This window comes from Oryctolagus cuniculus, chromosome 3, assembly GCF_051225735.1.
Source record: "Oryctolagus cuniculus isolate XC-2025 breed Fujian yellow rabbit chromosome 3, ASM5122573v1, whole genome shotgun sequence".
Taxonomy (NCBI): Eukaryota; Metazoa; Chordata; class Mammalia; order Lagomorpha; family Leporidae; genus Oryctolagus; species Oryctolagus cuniculus.
In genome coordinates this window covers 66848493-66872363 of record NC_142869.1, presented here as the reverse complement: position 1 = coordinate 66872363, position 23871 = coordinate 66848493, and the positions used below count along the sequence as shown (strand labels likewise).

General features: G+C 42.5%; 1 pseudogene; it reads right to left on the bottom strand.

Moving 5' to 3' along the window:
* Nucleotides 1-12329: 12329 nt before the first annotated feature.
* On the bottom strand, nucleotides 12330-13144 carry LOC100350245 (S-formylglutathione hydrolase pseudogene; annotated as a pseudogene).
* Nucleotides 13145-23871: the final 10727 nt, after the last annotated feature.

Sequence of the window (23871 nt, the reverse complement as noted above, 5' to 3'; positions counted from 1 at the left end):
TTTCCCCCTGATTCAAATAGGGCTATTGCGGTCTGCCTGGTGAGGTGTTTGTGAAGCCAAAATGAAGTAGTGTGTGTGCAGCCTACGGCAACAGCGCCCAGCGCACACGGGACGGGCTCACACGTGGTAGCTGTTAGGAACCTTAGCATCTCATCCCATCCTGACTGCACCAGGAGCTCCTCCGAAGAAGGAATTCTCTCGTTTAGGCCCTGGCTTTCAGTGGGCATCGAAATACTCATGTTTGCTGCAATGAATGTAAGGCCTGCCCCCAAATTGTGATAATAGAAGCTTCTTTCTTTAAAAAGACGAGATTGCTCTAAAAGGAAAGGCTATGAATTGCTTTTTCAGATGAGGGAGCCATATCAGAAATGTAAAGTATTGGGATGAAGTTGCACAGCTAGTGAATGGCAGGTACCAGATTTTAACCCCGGTGTAACTGAAAAATCTCTTCCTTTTCAGCCAGAACTCTTTTGAATAGGAACTCCTTATAAGCAGCAACTGAGCCACTCTATGTAATACTGTTGCATTACAGTTTTTCCTTAGCCTTATGAGAGTGATCTAGGAGGTAAGTTAAAAAGTTTTTCTGTGGTTTTGAAAATTCCCAAGGACACAGACAACTTGATTTGGTTTTAGTTTTGTATTGTTTTCCTCTAAATACCATTCATAAGTATGCACTATTTTACTCTCAAGTAAGTGCCCTCCTTACCAAAACCATTTATATACAAAACAGGTGTCAAGGTGTACTTTAGCTAAAAAAAAAAGGGGGTAGCTAAGTAACTCACACTTTGTAGCCTCCAACCATGCGACTCTCATGAACAGTGTAACAAAGTATTTCCTAAATGCTTTACTGCTGGTTTAGTAGTGAAGTTCTGTCTTTGGGTTCATGCTATTGCTTGGGGAAATAGAGTGGAACAGTTACTTAAAAAACTCAAGAATTCTAAAGAGCCCCCTCTGCCCAGCAACCAGCCACTCCAATACTAATTAAAAATGTTCTCCAGTCATGGAATAGTAGAATCATCTTCAGTTTATCACTATCTTTTGACCAAAGCTGGCGGCTGCTTCAATTTCAGTATCTCACATCTACCCATTCCCTTAAATTCACATTACCAAGTCCTTGAATCAATCACCTATTTGCAACTGTATCTTTCTTATCTGTACTTTTGACCACGTTAAAGCAATTAGAAAAAGCAAGTCAAGCTCATAGCTAGCAGTTTTAGGAACGGCCAATCGCTGCTACTAACAATTGCCTTCGTAATGGGACCCCATATCCAACTCACAGAAGATCAGATTTGCCCAATTTAGGTAAGGTTCTAACAAGGGTCCAGTCAGCCATGGCCAGGTGGATGGAGGTCACATAATCAAAACACCTCGATGGGTGACCTCTCCCTACTTAAGATGCAGGCAGGCTGGCGCCGCGGCTCAATAGGCTAATCCTCCACCTAGCAGCGCCAGCACACCGGGTTCTAGTCCCGGTCGGGGCGCCAGATTCTGTCCCGGTTGCCCCTCTTCCAGGCCAGCTCTGCTGTGGCCAGGGAGTGCAGTGGAGGATGGCCCTGCACCTGTATGGGAGACCAGGAGAAGCACCTGGCTCCTGCCTTCGGATCAGCGTGGCGCGCAGGACACAGCGCTCCAGCCGTGGCGGCCATTGGAGGGTGAACTAACGGCAAAGGAAGACCTTTTTCTCTGACTCTCTCTCTCACACTGTCCACTCTGCCTGTCAAAAAAAAAAAAAAAAAAAAAAAAGATGCAGGTAGTTCTCAGAGAAGACCCTAGTAGTACATAGTATTCTACATGATAAAGGAAAACTTAATGAAGTAAAAAGAATATTAAAAGTTAAGGTCTGGGGGCTGGCGCCGCAGCTCAATAGGATAATCCTCTGCCTTGCGGCGCCGGCACACTGGGTTTTAGTCCTGGTCAGGGTGCCAGATTCGGTCCCAGTTGCCCCTCTTCCAGGCCAGCCTTCTGCTGTGGCCCGGGAGTGCAGTGGAGGATGGCCCAAGTGCTTGGGATTAGCGTAATGCGCCGGCCGCAGCGGCCATTGGAGGGTGAACCAACGGCAGAAAAGGAAAACCTTTCTCTCTGTCTCTATCACTGTCCACTCTGTCAAAAAAAATAAAAAAGTTAATGTCTGGGGCCCAGCATTGCAGCATAGTGGGTAAAGCTGCCGCCTGCAATGCAGGCATCCCAATTCGTGTCCTGGCTACTCCACTTCTAATCTAGCTACCTGTTAATTGGACTGGCAAAAGCAGTAGAAGACAGCACAAGTGTTTCGGCTGCTGCCACCCATGTGAGAAACCCGGAAGAAGCTCCTGACTCCTGGTTTCATCCTGACCCAGCCCTTGCCATTGTGGCCATCTAGGGAGTGAACCAGAAGATGGAAGAGCTCTCTCTCTTTTTGTTTGTGTCTCTAACTTTGACTTTCAAATAAATAAATCTTTAATAAAAAAAATTAACGCTTGGGGCTAGCATTGTGGCACAGTGGGTTAAGCTGCCACTTGCAATGCTGGCATACCATATGAGACACAGTTTGAGCCCTGGCTGCTCCATTTCCCATCCAGCTCTCCCATGATGCACCTGGGAAGGCAGCAGAAGATGGCCCAGTTCTAGGCTTCTGGCTTTACTCTGGCCATTGTGGCCATTTGAGGAGTGAACCAGCACATGGAAGATCTTTCTCTCTCTCTCTCTCTCCTTCTCTCTGTAGCTCTGCCTTTCAAATAAATAAATCTTTTAAAATAACAACAGGGGCCGTCACTGTGGCATAGCAGGTAAGGCTGCCACCTGCAGTGCCAGCATCCCATATGAGCACCAGTTCAACTGCAGGTGGCGGCGGCTCCATGCTCCACTTCTGATCCAGCTCTTTGCTATGGTCTGGGAAAGCAGTGGAGGATGGCCCACATGCTTGGGCCTCTGCACCCACGTGGAAGACCCGGAAGAAGCTCCTGGCTCCTGGCTTCGGATCGGCACAGCTCCGGCTATTGTGGCGAATTGGGGAGTGAACCAGCAGATGGAAGACCTCTCTCCCTCTCTGCCTCTCTTTCTCTCTCTGTGTAACTCTGACTTTCAAATAAGTAAACAAATCTTTAAAAAATAACAAACCAACAACAACAACAAAAAGTTAACACTAATGCCAAATCTAATAAAGTGAATAAAGGAAAGCTCAGCCCTTATCCTTTTGCACCAAGGAAGTCTCTTCAGTACTTGTTGGGTTCCGGGATAAGTGAAGACATAGAGGAAAGAATTAGAAGTGGTCTAGAATGGAAATTGAGCAAAAGGATTCTATCAAAGGGGAATAAGAATAGACCATTGGGTCAGATCAACATAAGGTTACTACTGAAGAAAGATCAATTTGATGAAAAGAAATAGAGGCCATGTTTTCACTCTTTGTTGTCATTAACCTCTCTGGATTTTTCTTTCTTTCCAAGGCTTTAGCCAATAACCCTGGATCAAGCAAATTGCACTAAGGTCACAAAGGATCCAGAGTTGTTTAGGGTCAGTAATTTATCTGTCAATACAGAGTAGCTCAGTTGAAACTCTGTAGATTTACTGCTCCTGTAAAGAAAGCTACTGAGAGGTGACAGCAAGAGTGTATAGAAAGAAAAGGTCCAGCCATCCCACTCCTTGGAATTTACCCAAAGGAATTTAAATTGGCAAACAAAAAAGCGGTCTGCAGCCTAATGTTTATTGCAGCTCAATTCACAATAGCTAAGACCTGGAACCAACCTAAATGCCCATCAACGGTAGACTGGATAAAGAAATTATGGGATATGTACTCTTTAGAATACTATACTGCAGTAAGAAACAACGAAATCCAGTCATTTGCAACAAAATGGAGGAATCTGGAACACATCATGCTGAGTGAAATAAGCCAGTCCCAAAGGGACAAATACCATATGTTCTCCCTGATCGGTGACAACTGACTGAACACCAAAAAGGAAACTTGTTGAAGTGAAAGGGACACTATGGGAAACGGTGACTTGATCAGCATAGCCCTGACTGTTAATGAACAACTTAATACATTATCCCTCTTAGTAGTTTTTTTGTCTGTTCTACTTAATATGACTGATTTAATTCTGTAATTAATACACAGTTATTCTTAAGTGTTAAAAAAAAAAAAAAAAAAAAAAGAAAAGGTAAGAAAGAAGGCAGGAGCAGCAACACGTTTACCATATGCTTGTGAGGGCTTCACTACACCTGTTGGTCAGCCCTGTCCACATCTGTTATGATTGTAACGGAAAATAAAATAATAGTAATAACTATCCTGAAAGGGAAATTGAGTTCTGATAAGTCCAGGGAAAAGGCACAGTTTGGAAAAAAAAAAAAAAAGTGGCCAGCGCTTCTGCGGCTCACTTGGCTAATCATCTGCAGCGCCGGCACCTCGGGTTCTATTTCTGGTTGCTCCTCTTCCAGTCCAGCTCTCTGCTGTGGCCCAGGGAAAGCAGTGGAGGATGGCCCAAGTGCTTGGGCCCTGCACCCACATGGGAGACCAGGAGGAAGCACCTGGCTCCTGGCTTTGGATTGGTGCAGCACGCCAGCTGTAGCGGCCATTTGGGGGGTAAACCAACCAATTCTCTGTCTTTCTCACTGTCTAACTCTGCCTGTCAAAAAATAAAATTAAAAAGTAAGTCCCGGGGCCGGCGCCGCGGCTCACTAGGCTAATCCTCCGCCTAGCGGCGCCGGCACACCGTTTTCTAGTCCCGGTCGGGGTGCCGGATTCTGTCCCGGTTGCCCCTCTTCCAGGCCAGCTCTCTGCTGTGGCCAGGGAGTGCAGTGGAGGATGGCCCAGGTGCTTGGGCCCTGCACCCCATGGGAGACCAGGAAAAGCACCTGGCTCCTGGCTCCTGCCATCGGATCAGCGCGGTGCGCCGGCCGTGGCAGCCATTGGAGGGTGAACCAACGGCAAAGGAAGACCTTTCTCTCTGTCTCTCTCTCTCACTGTCCACTCTGCCTGTCAAAAAATAAAAAATAAAAAAATAAAAAAGTAAGTCCCCTAGGTTGAGTTATTAAATAGCATTTTTCTCTCTGTTACCCATATAAGATTTTTTTTCTCTCCACATTAAGCTTTTGATCATGTCCAGTGTCAAGAAAATAGTCCCATATATTTGGAATGTGCTATTACTTTATTCATATAAAATTATGTTCTTGAGCACTTAGGTATTGTTCTAGGCTTTGGAACAATCAAGAACAAGATAGATTCTAATTCCATGGACTAAGCCGTGCTTGGGCCTCAGCCCTTTCCATGCTCCATTACCCGCAACATTCAGACCCTGTTACGCATTAGCAAAGAAGCACATTTTCCATTTTACATCCTTTCTCTTCATAGACCATGATTTTTAAATTCTTAAAATTTGATTATGAATTACCACTAAAGAAAAATATGTTAAATCAGCAATTTCCATTGTCGAATGGTTCACAGTATTTGAAAGAATGCAGATTAGAAACTACTAAAGTGTTGTAATCTAATACCTATTATAATTCATGGATAAAAATTTAGGAATTCTTTTTTTAAAGAATATTTATTTATTTGAAAGGTAGGGTTGTAGGGAGAAGTATAGATAGAGAGAGAGAAGGGAGAATCTTCCGTCTTCTGGTTCATTCCCCAAATGGCCATAATGTATAGGGCTAGGTCAGGCTGAAATGAGGAACCTGGAACTCACTCTGATTTCCCACGATGGCCTTAATGTATAGGGCTAGGTCAGGCTGAAATGAGGAACCTGGAACTCACTCTGATTTCCCACGTGAGTACAGGGGCCCAAGCAGTTGGGCCATCGTCTGATTGCATTCCTGGACACATCAGCAGAGAGCCAGGTGGAAAGTGGAGCTGCTGGGAATCAAACTGGCACCCACATAGGATGCTGGTGATACAGTGGTAGCTTAATCCACTGTACTACAAGGCAGGCCCCAGGAATTCTTAAAATTTTCTATATTTTTTTTCCAAAGGCAGCATAAAAAGGCATATGCTCATCCAGAAAAGTAAATATATTGTCATTAGCTAGTTAATGCTCATTTCTCTCTCTCTCTCCATTTTTTTTTTTTTTTTTTTTTTTTGACAGAGTGGACAGTGAGAGAGACAGAGAGAAAGGTCTTCCTTTTGCTGTTGGTTCACCCTCCAATGGCCGTCGCAGCCGGAGCGCTGCAGCTGGCACGCCACACCAATCCGAAGGCAGGAGCCAGGTACTTCTCCTGGTCTCCCATGGGGTGCAGGGCCCAAGCACTTGGGCCATCCTCCACTGCACTCCCTGGCCACAGCAGAGAGCTGTCCTGGAAGAGGGGCAACCGGGACAGAATCCTGCGCCCCGACCGGGACTAGAACCCGGTGTGCCGGCGCCGCAAGGTGGAGGATTATCCTATTGAGCTGCAGCGCTGGCCTCATTTCTCTCTTAAAAATGAAACATGTCTTGGAAGCCCTCCAGCAGACTTTGCTTTCATTTCACCGGGCAAAGTTGGGTCTCATGCCTGTACTGAACCAAACACTGTCAGGGAAAATGGAGTTACCCTTAGACCACAAGTCCATCCTTCACCTGAAGGAGAGGTCAGCTTTCTCTGAGGCATGTGGCAACGTGGAATATGGATAGATACCTGAGCAAACTCAGGGTTACACAAGAAAAAGATGCTAGTAGTGCCCACTGTAATTCCTGAACCATTGTTTCAAGGAAGCATCTTGAGCATAGTATGGTAATTATGAATGATGTCAGTGGCATTGGTGGTTATCCAATATAGTGTAGAAAAATTATAATTAATATTGGCAGACCTAGTTCACTAAGAAAATCCTGAAGAAAATTAATCATCCTCTAATAATACTTAATGCTGTTAAAATGTGAGAGCATGTGAAAATAATATTTTTATTAACGTCTTTAAGATACTAAAAATTCCATCATGGAAATGGAAAATTGCTTACCAAAATGTGTCATAAGGGTCCCATCAGTTGAACTGGAAGTTGGGAGATATTGCCCATGTTCCAAGATCATCAAATTCATGCCTTTAATTTTGACATCCATTCAGCACAGTACTTCATTAGAATTTTGAGCCCTTGTTGCTGTTTTCAAAGAATATTTGTGCTAGTCAGAATAGGCTATCTTATAATAAAGTAACAGACAACTGCAAAATTTGAGGGGTTTAACAGAAAAAAAAATGCACTTCTTTTAGTCCACTAGAGGTCTGCCAGCTGCCCACGAGTTGACTCAGCACTTTTAGGCATCTTAAGTCTCAAAAGCCTTCCACATTCAAGTGCTGCCATTCAAAATGACATATCAATGACCAAGTTAAGTCACGTGGCCATATCCAGTTTCAAGAGCCCAGGAATCCTTGTACACAGAAGTCAAAAAGCATTAGATACTGACTGATAGTGAAAAATATCTAATAAAATAATCAGGTACAAATAGACTCTGTAAAGGGCATTCTTTCTAAATCAAAATGCTCTTGTCAAAATATGAAATACAATGGTCTTCCCTTATCCACTGGGGATACATTCCAGACCTCAGTGGATGCCTGAATCCATGGAGAGTACCAAACCCTCAATGAGGGTACTTCAAAAATTCATGGAAACTGGAATTAAAAGTGAAATTTATTTTGGTGCAAAATATTTTAAAATCCACACATAGTTTTTTCACACTATGTATTTCCATAAACACTTTTGCACTCTGTTGATGAAGTTTAACTTATAAATTAGGCACAGAGATTAACAATAATAGTTAAAAGAGAGCAATTGTAGCAATATACTACAATAAAAGTTATTTCAACATGACCTCCTAAGACTCATATGCATGAATTTCAAAAATAAATTATACCAAAATAAACTTACCTTTTTATTCCCTTTCCACAAAGCTTTAAGGTACACTCAGATCGTATCATGTTATATTCATTCTTCTTGTGATACTGTGAAATGATACAATGCTTAAATGATGAGGTGAATGTTATAGCCATTGTTACTGCCTTAGTCTACTGCATGAAGATTGTTTCAGTGCAAGCACTTTGATACTAAGATGGCTACTAATTGATTAATAGGTAGTATATGCAATGGTGGATAGGATGGACAAAGGAGTGATTCCCATCCTTAGTGGGAGGGAGAAAGATGGCAAGAGATATCATGAGACTCAGAGCAGCATGCAATTTAGAACATGAATTATTTATTTCCCATTGAATATTTTTGGACTACAATTGGTAACAAATCATAGAGAGCAAAACTTTGGGTGGGGGAACTCCTTTACTACAGAGAAGGCTGCCTTTCTTTCCAAATGATTGGTGGTTCCGACCTATCTCAGGGCCCCTTCACTCTAAGAAGAGTTCATTCCCCTAACCCAATTCAGGTAGGTCTGAGCATTCCTGCTTATGGCACGTGAACCCTCCTGCAGCCATAGTAGATTGTTCTGGGGGTGAGTGAAAACCTGGCCAATGTTAACCCAAGATACTTTTTCCATCTAGAAGCTAGGAGTATAACAATGGCGATAAATAATAAAGGATGCTAAAAGGAGAACATAAAATCAGGGCTATGTCAGTTACTTTCTTGACAAGTAAAGAGAAAGCTATTCTAAAGAAACAATAATTAAATAGGCATAGAGGAAGAAGGGTAGAAATAAGCCATATATAAGAATGCATGGATTTAAAGTTTTTATGCACCAAAAGAAACTTTTTTTCAACTTGATATTTTATCTATTATTTTTTGAAATAACATTTTAAGGTTACATTACAGTCAAAGGCTTAATGGCTCTACTAAATAAAGAGTTTGACGAATAAAAGCAGTAAGACCACACTCCAGCGGAAAAATGGGCAAGGGGTATACACAATAACCAACTGGAAAGACGTTTAGCCACTCATATAAATCTTAGAACAATCACAAAAATTATTAAAGCCATAGTAGCATATAATTCATATCAGTTTGTTTAACAAGGATTTAAATAAAAGTTTGGCTATATGCAGCAAAACTGGTACTTTTTTCTTTTTCTTTTTCTACTTTTTTCTATTTCTTTCTTTTTTTTCTACTTTTCTTTCTACTTTTTTCTATTTCTTTTTCTTTTCTTCTTTTAGCTCCCATATATAAGAGAAAGCATATGTTATTTGTCTTTCTGTGTTTGGCTTCTTGCAACATGATAACCCCCAAGTTCCAACCATTCGGTCCTGGCCTGTGTCTGGCTGTCAGCACATGGGCAGTCTGGGGCTCTGTGATGAACAGTTTGACCAGGACCCCGGAGGTATTCCCCAAATCCAGAGGCTGCTGCTCCCAAAGCAGGGTGAAGGAAGTATTGTAACACCTCTGGACCCGCTGACCAAGTGCATGGCTGGAGCCTACCCTCTTCCCAGCCACTGCCCTCCAATTCTCCCTCCTCTAAGTGCCCACGGATCCAAGCCTCCTCTCACCGAGCTGCCGGGGGGACAGCACTGAGTTCTTGTTCTGTGTTATGCTCGGCCACAGAATTCTCGTTTGCCTTCTCCTTCAAGCACTGTCTTTCACGGCTCCCACCCCAAACGTGGGATATTTTCCTAAACACTTGAGCCCATTTTTTCCTTAGGAAAAACCTTTCCACCCTCTCAGAGCAGCAGTCTACATTGCAGTTTCTGAAATAGTGAGTTTCTCCTCTCTGCCCCATGCATATTGATGCATCAAAAACACAACTCACCCCAATATGGAATCAACCAAGGTGTCCATCATCAGATGAATGGATAAATAAAATGTGGCATATACACACACATACATAATAAAATATTATTCAGCCACAAAAAGAATGCAATCATTTGCAGCAAAATGGTTGGAAAATTATCTTTTAATTCCATTTTCACAAATTTTTTGATGTATATTCATGTAGCCCTGGAAAAATTGAGACAGGAGAGAATCACCAGTCTGAATTTCCAGCTCCAGAGTGTAGTCCTGACCTTTCTAGTCCTTTCTGACTTTGAGCTCTGTGAGATAATTCTGTGTTCTACCAAGAACTTTTGTTTCTACTTAAATCAGTTTGCAGTGATTTCTGTTTTTTTTTTAAGATTTATTTTATTTATTTGAAAGACAGAGTTACAGAGTAGAAACACAGAGAGAGGTCTTCCATCCACTGATTCACTTCCTAGATGACTGCAACGGCCGGAGCTGCACCAATCCAAAGCCAGGATCCAGGAGCTTCCTCCGGGTCTCCCAGGTGGGTGCAGGGTCCCAAGGACTTGGGCCATCTTCCACTGCTACCCCAGGCCATAGCAGAGAGCTGGATTGGAAGAGGAGCAGCTGAGACTAGAACTGGCACCCATATGGGATGCCGGCGCTTCAGGTCAGGGCTTTAACCTGCTGCACCACAGCGCCGGCCCGGATTTCTGTTTCTTATAGCCAAATAATGGTTGCAATGGCCAAATCAAGCAGGTACTTATACTCTCCTGAAAAATCTTTTCTTTAATATAATATATGTATATTAATTTTTTATTTATTTAAAAAGCAGAGAGACAGAGATCTTTCATTTACTGGTTCAATCTCCAAATGCCCACAACCACCAGAGTGAGCCTGGCCAAAACCAGCAGCCTAGAACTTAATCTATCTCCTACATGAGTAGCAAGGATCCAAGTACTTAAGCTCTTACCTCCTGCCTTCTGGACTGCATGTTAGCAGGGAACTGGAGTCAGAGTGTAATCCATGCACTCCAGTGCGATGCAGGTGTCCAAGAGACATTCTAACTGCTACACCAAACATCCACCACCTGAAACTCTTAATCTACATTGGAAATATGTTTGTACCTGAGTATAAATTATAAATTGTTTCCTGTAATATATTCTGTGGAACAAAGATCCTCCAAGTTGCTCTGAGGAATAAGAGATCCAGGATTGTCGCTCCCCCTCTTCACGGAGGAACGACACAGGACCCTGCGCTGTTCTTTCGTCTGCTTGGCCCTTCCCGGGTTTGCTGCTGGTTCTTCCCGGGTTGGCTACCATCCTTCCACCTCCGTGGAAGGGCGGTTCCCCCTGCCACTTTCCCCACTTCCGCAGGGGAAGCGGCACACCGCCGGCCGGCTCTCTCGGGGGCTGCTCAGATGTTCCACAGATGTTCCTCAGATGTTCCTCAGGTGTTCCCTCAGATGTTCCTGGTGCATGTTTTCTCTCTCCTCCTTTATAGTCCTCTTCCACCAATCCCAACTCTTGCTACCCACACGCCGAGTACGCTGCTCTCCTCCAATCAGGAGCAGGATCAGCTCCTGCAGGTCATCACTCAAGTTGGCGAGAGGCAGCTGCGTAGAAGTTGTTACTCCCTTCTCAGCGCCATATTGTGGGAGAGCAGATGCATAGAATAAGTCTTAATTCCAGTAACAGTCTAGTCCAAGTTGCTCCCCACACAGGATCAGGTAAGTTTGAGAAGCACTTTGGGAGATTTATAGTACATATTAGTAAATTGAAGGTTTTAAGAGGTTTTGCAATAAAAAGACATTCCAACATTACCAACATTCCAACATTACCAAATGCACATGTACTTTTTTGACATAATACCTGTTAAAATATCTTGTAACTTGTGATTTGTGGAAAGCAGCTCTTTGAGAGTTGCTATTACAGTGATTTAGGAGGAGTACTTTATTTTGAAAAACAGAATGTGCCAAAGATTTTATTTAACTTATTAATTATTGAGGGAACTAGAAAAATGTTAGAACCGCTTCAAAGGAAAATTTATTTATTTTTAATTAACACATAATTCTTCATATTTATGAACTACTTTGTGATAATTTGATACACATGTATAGCATGTAAAGATCAAATTGGGATAATTAGCATTCCCCATCTCCTTAAACATTTATCACTTATTTGTGTTGGGAGCCTTTGACCTAAAGGAACACTTTTTGTTGCAGTAAAAAAAAAAAAAAACTATTAAATAATGCTCTCTTCCTATTTTTTAATCAAAAGTAAGTTTATTTATTTATTTATTTATTCAGAAGATGATTCAATTGTAAAATGAAGCCATTTTAGCACTATAAAATCCAGTGTTTTGAAGTCTTTCTCCGCAATTCTCTTTATTAAGAAGTGATTCTTTTTTTTTTTTTTTTTAAGATTTTAGTTATTTATTTAAGAGGCAGAGTTACAGACAGAAATGGAGAGACAGAACGGTCTTCCATCCGCTGGTTCACTCTCCAAATGGCTGCAATGGCAGAGCTGAACTGCTCCGAAACCAGAAGCCAGGAGTTTCTTCTGGATGTCCCACGTGGGTTCAGGGGCCCAAGCACTTGGTCATATTCTGCTTTCCCAGGCCATAACAGAGAGCTGGATCAGAAGTGGAACAGCTGGGTCTCGAACTGGCGCCCATATGGGATGCCAACACCACAGAGTCTTAGCGCACTACACAGTACCGGTCCCCAGAAATGATTCTCATATGAAGCTTTTCATGCATTCAGGTATTTGGCATGATGTCTGATGTGCTCAGCAATAAAGGTTGCAATGAAGTAGTAGGCATGATCCTAACCCTCTTGTAATCTAAAAACAATAGGCAGCTATGAAGTTCTCAGGGAATAACTGGTCATAAAACTCATCAGCTTTTCCTTGATCAATTAGTATGTCCAACTGAGGACCTGTGTAGGATTTCACAAGATGGGTAGCATCATAAGCCTTCCATTTGTTTTGATCTGGTCCCAAAAATTCACCAAAGGCTTTTTTGCTCCAAACACAGAGCATTGGGTTGCAAATTGGAGTGAATGCTGACACAGATTTGTATTTTCCAGGATTTTTCAGAGTACAGATCAGCACTCTGTGGCTTCCTCTAGAGTGGCCAAAAATACACGTCCTTTGGGGGTCCACTGGGAAATTGGCATTTACAAATTGGGAAGTTCCTCTGTTACATGAGAGTACATCCTGTAGTTGTTTTCCAGGGATCTTCAGTGGCATCCACATAGAATCCAGCACCAGTGCTGAAGTCTCAGCTGTCATCTTCTCCTTTAATACTGCAGCCATGAGGACTGGTATCTGGAACAATGACAGTAAGGCCATGTTCTGAAGCAGCTTGCTGATAGTCAGATTTTGTTACAAAATTTTGTTCTGTGCAAGTTAAACCAGATAAAAAATACAATACAGGGCACTTTGCAGATTCTGCCTTTGGTGGCAAATAGACAGCAAATTTCATTTTGCATTTCAACACTGTCATGTTCAAAAACTTTCTGGAATCTCCCAAAGTTCTTGTGCTGGAAATCTGTTTCAATGCCATTCTCCTAATTACTCTTTTTCTGTCTGCAACATGGGCGGATGATCCTCTAGCAGAGGCGATGGTGCAGGGGGAATCAAGCCACAGGAAAGGGCTAGGGCTCAGTCTTCTCTTCTCTCTTTAACAAACAAGTGAAAAAAATGATATCTTAAGAAAAAAAAGCAGTGTCAACCCCAAGGAAAGCTTAGCTCCCACCAGATGTCTCACTATCAAGATGAAATTTAGAATTAAGATTCTTGTGCTTCATTTCATCCTGGATGCAAAAGTTCCTTTTCTGATGGACTAAAAGGTCACCAAACAATGGGATGAAAGTTGTAGCTTTTCTTGAGTTACCCTGGTAAATTATTTAGAGATCTTCCTCTAGAAATTGTCTTTAGGAATTCCTGTTTGACAGCCTGTAGGAGGTGCCCTGATTAGAGCAGCCCCTTTTTATATATTACTTCTGTGCCATATAAAAATTACCAGGATCGGCTGGCACCGTGGCTCACTTAGCTAATCCTCTGCCTGCAGCGCCAGCACCCCGGATTCTAGTCTCGGTTGGGGCGCCAGATTCTGTCCCGGTTGCCCCTCTTCCAGTCCAGCTCTCTGCTGTAGCCCAGGAAGGCAGTGGAGGATGGCCCAAGTGCTTGGGCCCTGCACCCGCACGGGAGACCAGGAGGAAGCACCTGGCTCCTGGCTTCAGATTGGCACAGCACGCCGGCTGTAGGGGCCATTTTGGGGGTGAACCAACAGAAAAGAAAGACCTTTCTCTCTCTTTTTCTCTCTAACTCTGCCTGTCAAAAAAAAAAAAAAAAAAAAAGAGAGAAAGAAAGAAAGAGAGAGAGAAAATTACCAGGATTAAAAAGACTACTCAGTCAACTGACTTCCTAGCTTACTGAGGTACTAAATAAAAGCTTAGTTTGGTATTTCTTTTAAAGAAGAGCTCTATTTCACAAAGTAACTAAGAAAGAGAGTTGATAGGCATTTTATCTGCTACTGCAGAGCCTGTGGAGGCCTGCTGGGGGCAGGAGTCATAAAAGGTAAATACTAGAGTTTATGACACCAAATGGGACAACCACATCACATATCAGGGTGCCTGGTTCAAGTCCAAGCTCCACTTCTGATACCAGCTTCCTATAACTGAACACCATGGGAGGCAGCAGGTGATGGCCCAAGTGGTTGGGTCCCTGCTACCCATATGGGAGACCCCAGATTGAATTCCTAGGCTTCAGCTTGGTCCAGCCCCTGCTGTTGGGAGCATTAAGGTAGTGAACCATCAGGTGAAACATCTTTGTCTCTCTGTCTTTCAAATAAAATGAAAATAGATTAATTAAAAAAAAAAAACCTCATCTGTCAATAAACAATAAAACTTTTTTGTTAAGAGGCAAACATGTCCAGAAGACTTGGGCAATTCTGTTTTTGCTGGCTGTCAGCATCATCTTCTGAACCAAAGGAAACACAGATTTCTTGAAATTGAGGCTGTTTGTGTCTGAGCTGAAATGAATTCTGTAGGATAAGAAATGTGTGCATTTGTACAAAGCAGACAACAGCATTGTGACTTCTGGCAGGAACCAAATCCCGAGTAATCTGGGGAAAGATAAGTTGTGCCCATGGAAACAGTGGCATGGTTCCCCTCAGATTCTGAAGCAATCTTCCTGTGAAGGCCATTAGACAGATTCATTGTGGTGCTCTACCGCTCAGAGATTTAAATCATTGAAAAGTAAATAAATAAATAAATAAAAGTAGATTTGTTAGAGGACTAACAATCTTCTTCAAGATGAAACCATTTTTTCTGCTTCTGTTTATATTAAGAGGCTTTTAGGTTGAGAGAAAGATGATGACTATTAAATCTCTATTGCTTACCAGACACTATGCTAGCCCACTTTATGTTTACAACCTAATTTATTGCTCAGGATAACTTTCTGTAAGAATGTATTATTACAACTGCAGTTAAACACTTCTGTCTTCTCCAAAGTTCTGGTACTTTCTATCTAAATGTGCTTTTCCCAGAGTAACCAAAGGATGTTTTATACCTAGTAATTTAGTTTGTCTAACAGTTTAGATGAAGAAGGAAGTGACTACATATATATTACAATATCCAAAATTCAGAACACTGCAACTACCAAGTGCTGACAAGGATGTGGAACAACAGAAACTATTTCATTACTAGTGAGGATGCAAAATGGTATGGTTTGGAAAATACTTTGACAGTTTCTTACAGAAAGCAAAACAAAACCATAGCCTTGCCATAAGATCCCATAGTTGTGTTTGTCTGTATTTATTTGAAGCAGTTGAAAATTTAATGTCCACACAGAAACCTGTACCTGGGTGTTTAGAGCATCTTTACAAAACCTGGAAGCAACCAAGATGTCTGTCTTTCTTTTTTTTTTTTTTTTTACAGGCAGAGTGGACAGTGAGAGAGAAAGACAGAGAGAAAGGTCTTCCTTTGCCATTGGTTCACCCTCCAATGGCCGCCGCTGCCGGTGCGCCGCGCTGATCCGAAGGCAGGAGCCAGGTGCTTCTCCTGGTCTCCCATAGGGTGCAGGGCCCAAGCACTTGGGCCATCCTCCACTGCACTCCCGGGCCACAGCAGAGAGCTGGCCTGGAAGAGGGGCAACTGGGACAGAATCCAGCGCCCCGACCGGGACTAGAACCCGGTGTGCCAGCGCCGCTAGGCGGAGGATTAGCCTATTGAGCCGCGGCGCCAGCCCCAAGATGTCTTTCAATAGGTGACTCAATAACTGCCAAATAGCCAGACAGTGGACTATTGGGGCAAAAAAGAAAGAGCTATCAATTCGTGAGGAGACTTACAATACATACTACTAAGTGAAAAAAAAAAATCTGAAAAGGCTACATGTTGTATGACTCAAACTATATGACATTCCACAAAGGACAGTGAAAAGATCAATGGTTTCCAAAGGCTAGAAAGAAAGCTAGATGAGTAAGGATTATAAGGGCAATGAAACCACTATATGATATTATAATGGCAAAAATGGGTCATCATACATCTGTCTGAACCCAATGTACAACACCAGGAGTGAACACTCCTGTGAAACATGTATTTGGCATGGTAATGTGTTAGTGTAGGTTCATCAATTCTAACAAATATACCACTCTGGAAGGGATGGTGATAGGGAAGCTAAGCGTGTGTGAGATAGGGGTTATATAGGAAATCTCTGTACCTTCCCCTCAGTTTTGCTGTGAACCTAAAACCACTCTGAAAAAATAGTCTGTTGGACCAGTCTTGTGCAGTGGGTTAAGCTACCACTTTCGAAACCGAGGGTGCTGGTTAGAATCTCATTGCTCTCCTTTCAATCAGGCTAACTATTGATGCATCTGGAACTTCAGCGGAAGATGACCCGAGTACTTAGTCCCCTGCTACCCAGGTGGGAGATCTAGATGGAGTTCCAGAGTCCTGGCTTCAGTATGGTCCAGCCCCAGCCAATGTGGCCATTTGAGGAGTGAACCAATGGATAGAAGATCTGTTTCTCTTTCTCTCTCTCTTCCCTGTCACTCTGCCTTTCAAATAAAATGTCTTTTAAAAATATATAAAAGCCTATTACAAAAAAGATGTGTATGCTTTTTAGTGGAGCAAAAAATTCATTCAAATATTTCATGTAAAATGACCTTAAGCAGAATTTCTAGATGTCTTTTTTTTTTTTTAATTATTTGAAAGGCAAAAACCAGGGAGATCTTCCATCCGTTAGCTCACTTCCAAATGCCCCCCAACAGCTACGGCTGGGCCAGAGTGAATCCAGGAGTCCAGAGCCCCATCAGGGTTTCCCACATGGATGGCAGCGGCCCATGTCCTGGAGCAATCATCTGCTGCCTCCCAGGGTACACATTAGCAGGAAGCAGGATGGGACCTAAAGTAGCCAGGTTTCAAAGCAGGCACTCCAGTTTGAGATGCAGGAGTCCCAAGCATGGTCTTGACTGCTATGCCAAGTACCTGTCCTGTGTTTCTTTTTGAATCATGACTATTTTAGTTCAGTAAATTTTACTGTTAACAGTGTTGGGAGACATGTTGAGTATATTGGTAGGCTTTGATACTAGACAAGAACAAACAAGAGCTTAGAAACACTAAGAATTCAGTGTTTGAGACAGGACCAGGATTAACTAAATGGAGGTAGTGATTAAAATGTTTTATCCGGAACAGTTTATTCAGGAATCTTGGGTGAATTGCTGTGAAGTCATTGATGACCTACTCAGTGATGCATGTAAGTAGGAATATGAGGTCCCAGAACAGTTTCTTCCCATGTCTGCTGTCTTTTAACATCAATTCTCGTTACATCTTGAAGACATATATTTTCTAATGATGCTTATAAAATAAAACAAAGATTATTGCCTAACAAAGTACCAAAAAGACTTCTAAAGCAAATGCATCTCACTGTTTATCAACTTGATGACAACCCAACAAAAAAAAACTATTTCAGTTCTTTTAGAACATATTTAGAACAAGATTTTGCCTATGATATGTTAGAAATGCACAGAACAAAAAGGCAAATTTTAAACTTCATTTAATAATCTAATGGTTAGAAAAAACATTGTATCATTTTGAAACTTTTGTAGATTTTATGCAGGAAATGAATATATTGATGTGTTATGAGATGAAAGACACAAATAGAAAAAAGGTAAAAGCTCTATAATTATAAATTTTCTAAAAATTAAGTCCTATAATCTTTTATTTCCTAAAAACGCTTAGACACAGTGACAACCTTGTAGCAATTAACAGCCATTACATCCAGATTATCTCATTTTTATGACAGCTGGTTCCAAGTCTGGTACAAAAATGTGCAAGAAGCCTGGGACAACTTGTACTTGAAAGCAAAGAAGTTATCAAAGACTCTGACATATCAGCTGGTGCCACAGCTCACTAGGCTAATCCTCCGCCTGCAGCGCTGGCACACCGGGTTCTAGTCCCAGCTGGGGCACTAGATTCTGTCCTGGTTGCTCCTCTTTCAGTCCAGCTCTCTGCTGTGGCCTGGGAAGGCAGTGGAGGATGGCCCAGGTGCTTGAGCCCTGCACCCGCATGGGAGACCAGGAGGAAGCACCTGGCTCTTGGCTTCGGATCAGCACGGTGCGCCGGCTGCAGCACACCAGCCGTAGCGGCCATTTGGGGAGTAAACCAACAGAAGGAAGACCTTTCTCGCTGTCTCTCTCTCTCTCACTAACTCTGCCTGTCAAATTAATTAATTAATTAAAAAAAGACTCTGACATATCAAAGTGACATAAACATCAACTTTCTATGGGGCTTCTTGTGGCCAAACAGGAAAAATTAAAAATCCAAAAGAAAAATGACTGAAATACTTTTAATGTATAAAATTCATGAGTTGGTAAAAATATGAAAGAGAAATTAAAGAAAGTCACTTCACCATTTGAAATAATTTGGGCATTACATTTGTGTGCTGGAGCCACCAGCAAACAAAAAAAAAGTACCATAGCCTACATAGCCTAAAGAAAAGAAATGTATATTGTCACAATTCTGGTGATTAGAAGCCCAAGATCAAGGAGTTTCTTCTGAGGTATCTGTCCTTGGCTTGTAGATGGCCATCTTCTCCAGTGTATCACATTGAATTAGGAGTCACCCTAATGACCTCATTTTGACTTAAGTACCTCTTTAAAGACACTGTACAAATACAGTGCTGAGAGTTAGAACTTCAACCTATCAGTTTGGAGAGATAATAAGACAGGCACCAAGTGCTTTGAAAATTAGAAATTGTTCTGTACAAGCTATTTTAAAATGACTAATTAAAAAGAGGAATCCAAGAGCAGTAGAGACACACATCTTAGAGTGCCTTAGTTCAATTCCTGGCTCTACTCTAGGTTCCAGCTTCATGCAGACTCTTGGAAACAGATGGTGATGGCCCAGGTGGTTGGGTCCATGTCATTCTAATGGGAGGTCTAGATTGAGTTCCTGGTCCCCGTCTTTGGCCTGGCCCAGTCCCAGCCTTTGTGGACATTTGGAGAGTGAACCAGTAGATGAAAGATAATGCCCTTTGTGTGTGTGTGTGTGTGTGTGTGTGTGTGTCTCAATTTAAAAAAAAAAGAGAAATTTAGTTAATAACTATAAAGGGTATTATAATTTAGAAATTAAAGTGGCCAACAGACACATGAAATAATGCTAGGTATATCTAGACATCAGGGAAATGCAAATCAAAACCACAGTGAGATTTCACCTCACCAGTTAGAATGGCTCTCAAACAGAAATCACCAAACAATAAATGCTAGTGAAGAAGTGGGGAAAGGTACTCCAATCCACTATTGATGGGAATGTAATCTGGTGCAGCCATTATGAAAGGCAGTATGGGGATACCTTAGATAGCTAAAAATAGATCTACATATGACCCAGCAATCCCACTACATGGAATTCACCCAAACAAAATTAAATCAACAGATGAAAGAGTTACTGTACCTCCATGTTCATTACAGCTCAATTCACAGTAGCTAAGATATGGAATCAACCCAGATGTCCATCAGCTAATGATTAGATAAAGCAATTATGGTACATATACACTATGGAATACTAGTCAGCATTAAAATAAATGAAATCCTGTCTTTTGCAATAAAATGGATGCAACTGGAAACCATTATACTTAGTGAAATTAGCCAATCCTAAATAAATAAATACCATCTGTTTTCCCTTCCCTGATCTGTGGTAACTAATAGAGTATCTAAAATGTAATGTATTGGAGTGAAATTGACATTTTGAGATTCAATGATTACTTACAGCCCTGTCTCTACTATTGAAGAACAGTGTTTTGTTTTGTTTTCCCACATACTATTTGCTGAACTGTACTTAGAGTAGGGTTAATCTTATGAGCATAAAGTAAACTGAAAATAGATCTTTGTAAAAATTACAAGTGGGAATAGGAGAGAGACGAGGAAAAAGGGATGGAGCAAGGGCAGGAGAGAGGGTATAGTGGAAACAATCACTATGTTCCTAAATCTGTATATATGAAATACAGGAAATTTATATGTTTTAAATAATATTTAATAAATAAATACCTAATAGGGTGGGCATTTAGCCTACCAGTTAAGACACCAGTTAAGGCCGGCGCCGCGGCTCACTAGGCTAATCCTCGCCTTGCGGCGCCGGCATACCGGGTTCTAGTCCCGGTCGGGGCGCCGGATTCTGTCCCAGTTGCCCCTCTTCCAGGCCAGCTCTCTGCTGTGGCCAGGGAGTGCAGTGGAGGATGACCCAAGTGCTTGTGCCCTGCATCCCATGGGAGACCAGGAGAAGCACCTGGCTCCTGCCATCGGATCAGCGTGGTGCGCTGGCTGCAGCACGCTGGCCGTGGCGGCCATTGGAGGGTGAACCAACAGCAAAGAAAGACCTTTCTCTCTGTCTGTCTCTCTCACTGTCCACTCTGCCTGTCAAAAAAAAAAAAAAAAACACCAGTTAATGCCAACATCCCCTGTTGCAGACCTTAGGTTCCATCCCCAGCCTGGCTCTGGATTCCAACTTACTGCTTCTGAGGACTCTGGCCATACACACATCGAAGTGAGGGGCCAGCATTGTGGCGTGGTGGGTTAAGCCACTGCCTATAATGCTGGCATCCCGTAAGAGAATTGGTTTGAGTCCCAGCTGCTCTACTTGCAATCCAGCTTTCTGCTAATGCACCTGTGAAAGCAGAGGAAGATGGCCCAAGTGCTTGGGCCCCTTCCTACCAATGTGGGAGACCTGGGTGGAATTCCAGCTCTTTGCTTTGGCCTGGTTCCAGCCTGGGTCATTGCAGCCACTTGCGGAATGAGCCAGTAGATAGATGATCTCTCTTTCTGCCTCCCTTCTCCTCTCCCTGTCCCTCTCTCTGTAACTCTGCCTTTCAAATAAAATAATAAGTAAATCTTTCTATAAAATACCGTGGTGAAAAAGGAAAAAGATAACCACAATAGACACCTGCATTCAAAGGGGGAATGAAGGGAGGAATGGAAGGGATGTAGCAGCCACTAGAGTATAGCAGTTCAGAAATTCAGCCAGATACATAGTGCCATTTCCTCTAACTCTGAGATCAGAGGAAGTTCCTTGATTAAGGACCAGTTCTGCTTGCTGAGGGTAGCTCTCTCAAATTCTGTAGGACCCTGGCTGTGTTCTCTGAGTCATTCTTCCTGTTCCATAAGAAATGGCTCATATTTGCAGCTGAGTAATTTTCTCAGCTTGCTTCTTGCCCAGAGGACAATGGGGCTGAGAGGGCTCTTTTAAACTATCTCTGTTCCTCAGTCCAGCTTGTATAATTCCTTTTTTTAAAAACATTATGGACTTTCTGTGTAGCAAACTATTTTCAACTTCACTAAATAAAAGCCAAACCCACGAATCTCTTTGAGACAGGACTACTGCCCTCCCTTTATCCAAGATTTAGAGTCAGGTGCTGCAGACAATGCCCTTATGATTCTTAAAAATACTTTTGTTTAGCAGACAGAATCTAAGAGATATGCCTTTTTATGTGTGTTTTCATTATTTATTTGACAGGTAGAGTTATAGACAGTGAGAGCGAGAGTGAGAGAGAGAGAGAGAGAGAGAGAAAGGTCTTCCCTCCGTTGGTTCACTCCCCAAGTGGCTGCTATGGCCGGCACTGTGCTGATCCAAAGCCAGGAGCCAGGTGCTCCTTCCTAGTCTCCCATGCAGGTGCAGAGGATGAAGCACTTGGGCCATCCTCTACTGCCTTTCCGGGCCACAGCAGAGAGCTGGACTGGAAGAGGAGCAACCAAGACTAGAACCCAGCTCCCATATGGGATGCTGGCACCGCAGGCGCAGGACCAACCAAGTGAGCCACGGCGCCAGCCCCAAGATATGCCTTTAAAATGTCTCTAAGTCCTGTTGTCTAGCTGACAGCAGCTTGGATTTCATCTTAGCCAGCAAAGCCTTGGGTTGGGCTATTTATGTTAGTATTTCATCACGTGCAGTTAAAAGAAACCAATCGGTGCCTGCAACATTTTGCTTGGAAATCTCCTTAGCCACATCCACAAGTTCATTAGGGATATTTTATTTTGTGCACATTATCATGGTAAACATTGTTACCAACCATTCTACCATTACATAACTGAGGTTGCCTTTTCTCCGGCATCTGATAACAGTTTTTATCACCATCTTTATGCCCTCACCACAGTCTCCACAGACACTTAATGGCCTCTGCCCACTGGCTGATCCCCAAAACAAATGCCCCAGTCTTAGCTTTTTGTTATAGAGCACTCCACTTCCAAATGCCAATTTCTATGTTAGATGTTATTGCTACATTATAAACATCCCAAAACTTAATGACTTAAAACATAAATAAATAGCTTTATTCATGATTCTTTAGATTGCCAAAGTTTCAGCTGAATCGTTCTAGTCTTGCTTGGAGCCTCTTACATAACTGCAGTCATACATAGTGATTGAGTTTTGTTAATGGACTGAATGTGTCTCCCCAAAATTTTGGATTGAAATCCTAACCCCCTAGGTGTTGACATTAGGAGGAGGCCAGTGGGAAGGAATTAGGTCATGCAAGTAGTACCTTTCTAAAAGAGACCCCAGCATCCATGCTGGCATTCTGATCTCTGTCTTGTAACTCCAGGACTGTGAGAAATTAATTTCTGCTCTTTATTAGTCACCCAGTCTACGGTATCCTGTTACAGAAGCTAGAAGTGACATTACAGATTCTTTCCTCATATATCTGGTGCTTCAGTGCTCCTCCTTGTGGCCTTTCTCTCCACAAGACACCTTGTCCTCCAGGGTCTCCCCTAGTGGCCTCTCCCCAGAGGGGTGTTCTTGACTTGTTAATATTTTAGGGCTTCAAGGGACAGGAAGAAGACTGTACTCTTAAGGCCTGTACTTACAAGTTCCAGGGCCACTTCTGCTGTGCTCTGTTGGGTAAAGCAAGCCTCAAGACCAGTTCAGACCAAAGGGAAGAGGAAGTAAGCTCCACTTCTGAATATGAGAGGCAACATGTACTCTCAGGAAGGTGGGGGTGTTGTTGGGGACCAATTTACGAAACTAGCTGTCACTACATCTGCCTTGTTTGGGAGAAGACTGAATTCAGACTGCCCTATTCTTCATTCTTGGGAAACTTCCTGGAATGTGGGTATGGATGTCTGACTTGACCAAGCAACTCTATCTCAACTTCAAACCCTATTCCAAGTCATCAGGGAATGGCAGGTCAGATACTGCAGGACAAAATGTTCCTTCACCTTTTCCTCTTCCCTTCATTCTCTCCTTTTTTAAAGAGGACATGAATATGTTTCCCTGGTCTTAGTAGAGAAGAAAATCCTGCTTTTAAGCCAAGTAGTCATGATACCCCCTTTGCCCTGACCACTCACTGCACTTGAATTATAAAGTGATACTTTAACCAACTACCTTTGTGGTTTCCTCAGAACAGCAAGAGAGAGCATGTATCAAGTGGTATGGTTCCTACTACCCATTGATCCTACTCTGGATGACTTATACACTGTAGGCCCAGAGTCACTTTTAAAGGTTTGACCTGCATGATAATGGTTTTCAAATTATGGGCATAACTAAGAAATGTTTAATGTATGTAGAAATATCAAATTCACACAGAAATAAATATGACCAACTGATTAAAAGATGTTTAACTCCATTTTTAAACATCTTAAGTCAGAGGATGGGCATTGTAGTGCAGCGTCTTAAGCCACTGCTTGAGATACCCACATCTCATGTGGAGTGCCTCTGTGCTTCCCATCTGTTTTCCTCCTAATACTGCCTGGGAGGCAGTGAATGATGTCCCAAGTGCTTGAGCTCCTGCCATCCACTTGGGAGACAT